Consider the following 6005-nt stretch of genomic DNA (forward strand, 5'->3'; position numbering starts at 1 on the left):
TTGGCTGTGAGGGAGCACCGGAGCGCGGATTCGGCAGTCAGAACTAAGCGAGCGCCGAGCGGGCAAGTCGAGACCGACACCTCGATATGCACAATGTCCAAACAAAAATAGGGCTACCAAAAAAGAGGGAGAGAGGAAACAAAATGAAGGGAAACAACTTCTCCCAAGTTTTTTCCCCCTAAGAGAGCAGATGAGAATGTGTTTTGTGATAAGAGAAACACGTAATGTTGCGAAAAATGTAAAACGTAAAATGTTACGAAGCTAGCAATTAAAAATCTTAGCTTACTCTAAACTTTGAAATAACATGTAAAGTGTTTGAACGTGAGGTAATTTTTAAGAGATAAAATATGAAGAATAATATGAAATCTATGTGTGTACTGTACAGTGCATTACAGATTTCATGGATCTTGCTCAAAACATTAAAATGAGACAACCTCTGTTCACCGGCCCTGTCTCAGAGAGTGCAGCAGTGGGTCCATCACAACAAGATCCTACTGCTAGTTTTTCAGCCTTTTTCACTCTTGATTATTTGATTATTTTATTCATTTTGAATTAGACAGACATGCATTGAAAGAAGGCAAAGTGGTGATTTGAGTTATATTGTGTCTATTTATTTATATTACTGATTGAAAGAATAATAATGTTCTGGACAACGAGCACAATGTCTCTTAATAAAACACAATTTAAATAAAAAAAAATCATTAAGTTGTCATTTTTATCTATAAGGGGATACCTGAGGTACTTTATTTATAGTATAAAGTCACAGGGGTAGGCAAAGTCAATCCTGGAGAGCCGCTGTCCTGTAGATTTTAGCTTCAACCCTAAGACGAAGAAGAAAAAACAAAACAAAACATAACTGTGTATAGTATTCCTGAAGACCTAGATTAGCTTGTTCAGGTGTGCTTGATTAAGGTTGGAGCTAAACTCTGTAGGACAGTGGCCTTCCAGGACCGGCATTACCTATCTTGGTATAGCACAATTTATACACAAAATTATTTCTGTGCTGCATTAACATGCATGCAATGCAAAGAATTTGTTAATACTATACATGGTATTAGAATTTTTTAATAATGTTCTTTTCAATTTTACATCACTGATTTGACAACAATTACTGTATCAGTGAGTAAAGTGTGTATACTTTTATATTATTATTTTTTTAAAAAAAGTGATAAATAGCATGGATCATGAGATGATGGGAAAGGGGCCCCCCCATACACTGCCACCAGCAATCAGAAGCAAAATACACAAATTGATGCTTGGGACTGATTTCTTTCTGGCCCAGACTGTAGATTCGTGCTACCTAGTGACAACTGTGTCAGCACATTACACAATAAAACAATCATATTTTTCTGTCAGTGTCTCTGATGCATCATTGACATGTCATCAGCATTAACTAAGAAGGTTCATCTGAAATACAGCAGCAGGCAATGTACATAAACAAGGTGGAATATTTACCCTATTATTTTTTTCCCTCAAAAAATGTCTCTGGAGTAGAAACTAAAAGTAAACAGACTAAGCACAAATTGCCCAAATTACACAAATTATCCAAATTATCAAAAGGACAGATTAGCACAGCGTAAACCCTGTAGAACATTATGGGCACTTTTGGTATGTGTGTGTGTTGCCACACATCATTTTCATTATGCCGTCAACAAAATCAGGATAGGATCAAGATATAACGCGCTAAGTGGTTTTGTTGTCAAGCTACAAAACTATTAGGGTTGGTTTTTATCTTTTCCATCTAATCACTGGTCTCTTACTTTCTGAATGAGTCCTGAACAGGTTGTGATGTGTTGCTTCTTGCTTAACATTTCTTTGGTTTACAGTTTCCAGCAAGCCTGCTCTGCTAAAGGCTATTGCTGTATCTGTACACAGGATGGCAGGATCCCGTAGTGGATTGTAATCTTTCAAGGGCCTCACAAGTACCGGGGGAAAGAAACAGCATGCTTTATTCATTACAAAACTCACAACATCAGCTTAAACCATAATGGAAATGATGCCCATGCTATACTTTCAGAAGAAAAGTGTTTTGCAGTTAGCTTTACAGTACTTTGCTATATATATATCACTATAATATACTATGTATATTTTCTTATATATCCAAAGATTCTTAACTATCCAAAAGTTCTGGCCTCTCTGCAAGGGAAACACTCTGTCCAGTTCTAAACAGAACCTTTAATAGCTCCCAAAGATTCTGAGTGTAGATCTGTCATACAGATGGATCTGGGATAGGATCTGAGTAGGCAACATGAATGCGAAAGAGCTCTGTTGCAGTGACAAAAGGCTGCAGTTTTCTTCACTTTCAAAATCAGAAAATTACCATGACATACATATTCACAATGTAAAAGAGCAGGACAAAAAGAGTGACGAAAGGTGACTGGACTTTATAAGATAACATAAAGGTTGCGTTCCTGGAAAAAAAATAATTATGTTAGGAGAAAAAAAATCCTGTTCAATCTAAGCAGCAGAAATACCCATGAGAACTGTAAGTCATCAGAGCCCGGTGTTACTTTTGCTTTATCTTCAACTTTCTCTTCCTGCTGGAGAAGCAGACTATTGTTCCACAGTCTTCATTTAACCTTGAGACTATTGAACCGTTAAAGAGGCAAGACATTCCACTATCACCCCTGAAGGCCATTGCTTTTATTCTGATCTCTCTCTGGATGGATTAAGACTTGCAGGGAGATATCTGTGATGCAAATAATTCCTTCATGCAAAACCTGACACTAAAACACTAAATAATTTATTCACATTTGGCAATCTTTATATGTCATGTGCTATGTGGGTTGTTCTAGCACATTTGGGACAGTTCCACCTCCACAAGGAGACTCAGGAGCCTGGGAAATTTCCTCCACACTGTCTGTTGCAACCACTATTTTATGGTCCAGATCACTTGGTATTAATGCTGTGCTAAATATTACTAGACACAGTGACTTGAACTCATCAATGCTATGCTCCTTGGTCTGCTGATAGATGGCAGATTGGACATTTAGAATCTTTTAGTGATCATGGTAATGGTCATGATCTGAGGAACCAGGAGGTTGCATTGCGAGGAACATACACAATAAACTGAAAGCAGTGGGTGGAAATGATGATACTTAGTCAAGTGTATGTCCACTTTATCTAATAAACTGATTGTTTCAGTGAGGAAAATATCGTCAGGTAGACCAGGTTCAGGGACACATTTAACATTATAAAAATGATCTCAAAACCATTCCACTGATTGACCAAAGGAGTTTAGCTGAACCATTGACATCAATACATACAGGTCACAATGATAAAGCAATCAATTTGTGTTCAAAAGTAGCCAGGACAGAAGTAATTCTATCAACACTGCCCCCCCAAGGCACACTTGCCCTTTACCCACTGAGACGGCTTTAGTTGGACTGGGTCCAGCCTTCTGAGAAATGAGCACAAGCCAGTAGATTTATACCTAGGCAGTGAGCAAGGTGTGCAGCAGGCCAGAGAAAGTTGAGACACTCAATCCAGAGGGCATTTCTGCATGAAGTTCAACCTTTATTAAAGCAAGCTAGTGTTATATATCTTTACAACAATCATCATAAAGACTGATTTATCTCTAAATCTCTAATTAACAATATTCTAATATTGAACATCCTTTCAACACCCTTTGCCTTTAGCAAAACTATCCAGTATCACCCAGTTTCATTCTCAGTCTGGTTTCTTATGTCATCTACTTATGTTTTCATCTGTTTTTTTAAGCTCTGGTTCCATTAATTATGTCATCTTCAATCAAGTCATGTACCAAGGCACATTTTCTGTACAATATTGTTGTTTTAAAAGTGACATCAAGGACATCCATCAGTATGTCTCAATACTAGGCCTATCAGAAAAAAAACCCTTCCAGACAGTGATCCTATCTATTAAGCTATTTTCCTATTTATTTTAACCAATACTGTATGTTTGCAGACTAACCATTTTATGAAACTCAAGATGAGTCACCGGTTCTGTTGCCAAAACCTGTCTCAGGAAAGCACTTCAGTTTCACTAAATAGCAAAGGAATAAAAACACAAGGAAATTCAATATTCCTACATACTAGTCTGAAGTAGTGCTGCATGACTAGGTCCCAGTGACCTTCAGGATATTTTACACAATAAAATACAATTTCAGTGTGCTGCCAAATTTGTACTTAATAAAGTGTACCCTTATTTTCTAGACAGCTGAGTGAATTTCAGGATAAGGTTTCTTTCTGTCCAAATGAATCCATCATGTTGTAAATTGAAAACGCTCAACCAGAAAGGGCTCTGTAATGCTAAAAGGTTTTATAAAAATGGCCTAAAATCAAAGGAACAATTCTGTACTCAGTCAGCTTCTCTTTGTTATAGTAATGCATGTTGTCGGGTTTAATCAGACCATGATCAAAGGCTGGTCTTATATAACTAGTGTGGTATGGATTTGTTGTAGCAGTTTCAGGTTGCCCAGAAAGGAGACACTGTGTGGTCACTGTGAACCTGGTGAGGTCAACACAGAGGTCTACTTTTTTCAAATACAGATCTTCCTTAATAAAACAACAAGCAAAATTCCAAATTTCCACCAATTCACAGAGGATCAATAATCAATAATCTTAGGAGATGGACACAGCAGCATTTGGTGCAAAATTAGTTTCAGAATGTCAGAACTTTAGGGGCAGACCCAGGGCTGTTCTTGAATCTTTAGTAGACCTTAGCGACATTCGACTTGCCTTAACTCGGACAGCCACACCAAAAATCCCACCTATCCCAATGATATTTTCATTTTAATATTTTAAAAATGGGTGGCCTGGTAATATGGTAACATAATGGTTTGTTATCACCATGTTTGTAATTATTAAAACAAAAATATGCCTTCAAAAACAACAGTGGCTTACTGATTAACATGATTGCCCCACACCTCCAGAGAAGGTTCGATTCCCTAACCTGTGTTTACATGTTCTCCCCAAGGTGCATGGGTTTCCTCTTTGAGGCCTTAAACATGCTTTGTAAGCTGATTGGCATTGCTAAATTATTGTGTGTGTGTGTAGTGTGCCCTGCAATGTGTTAGCATCCTTTCCAGTATGTCGCCTACCTTTTGCCCACTGTGCACCTTTTTAGTCCACTGGCATAGCTCCAGGCTCCTCACGACCCAGCATAGGACAAGGATAGAAGTATGGATAGATGACTGCATTACTATTGCCCCCCTGGTGGCTTGTGTCCTAAGCTAGCTAGAAATGGCCCGGTGCAGTCCAACTGTCCTACAGTTACTCACCTTGAAGACTGAAGAACTTATTTACCTGAACTATATGCTTTGGCAATAATGTAACATCTTTTGCACTGTTGAGTTGAAAACCTGTGGTCTGTGGTCCTCCCAAAAGTTTCTGGGGTGGTAAAAGGAACACACTGTGACATTACTAGACATGTAAGCGACAACAGACACAGAAGAATCAGAACATAGATGTATTAATTAGAATAATGTCAAATTTGATCGACAAAATAATTTTAGGAGACAATCTTATGATCATCAGAACTAAACATTGAATACCATTCACCTTAACAGCCCTTAAAAGACTTAGATGTTGTGAGCAGTTCTTTAAAATGCTTACATGATCAACTAATACCTTTTCATTTATCAAATGCTTTCTATAACAAAGATGTTCAGGCAATGGCACACTTACACACTGTCTGTCTCTCTCAACTCTGGAGCTAATTCGTCAATCCACACACGGGAGACCAGGTGGCGGTGAACCATCATTTCCTGGTTTGGAGTGATATTTTACTTCTGTCCTGCTTATCAGGAGGTATGTGAATTTTCCCTAAGAAACGGCTGGAAAGCAGGCTCTAATCCGACTATGTCCCACTTAATCCTGTGAGCTAGAGGCCTATCCCCTGTGAGTAATTCTACCATAATCACTGCCACTCAAAGCTTCTCTGTACTTTTAGCATTCCTGCACACCTAGATTTCATGGAACAGAGAAAAGAGTTTCACCACCTTCTAAACAAGGAGTTGCACAAGACACAAAACAGATGAGAAC

Source organism: Hemibagrus wyckioides, linkage group LG06, assembly GCF_019097595.1.
Source record: "Hemibagrus wyckioides isolate EC202008001 linkage group LG06, SWU_Hwy_1.0, whole genome shotgun sequence".
In the NCBI taxonomy this organism is placed as follows: domain Eukaryota; kingdom Metazoa; phylum Chordata; class Actinopteri; order Siluriformes; family Bagridae; genus Hemibagrus; species Hemibagrus wyckioides.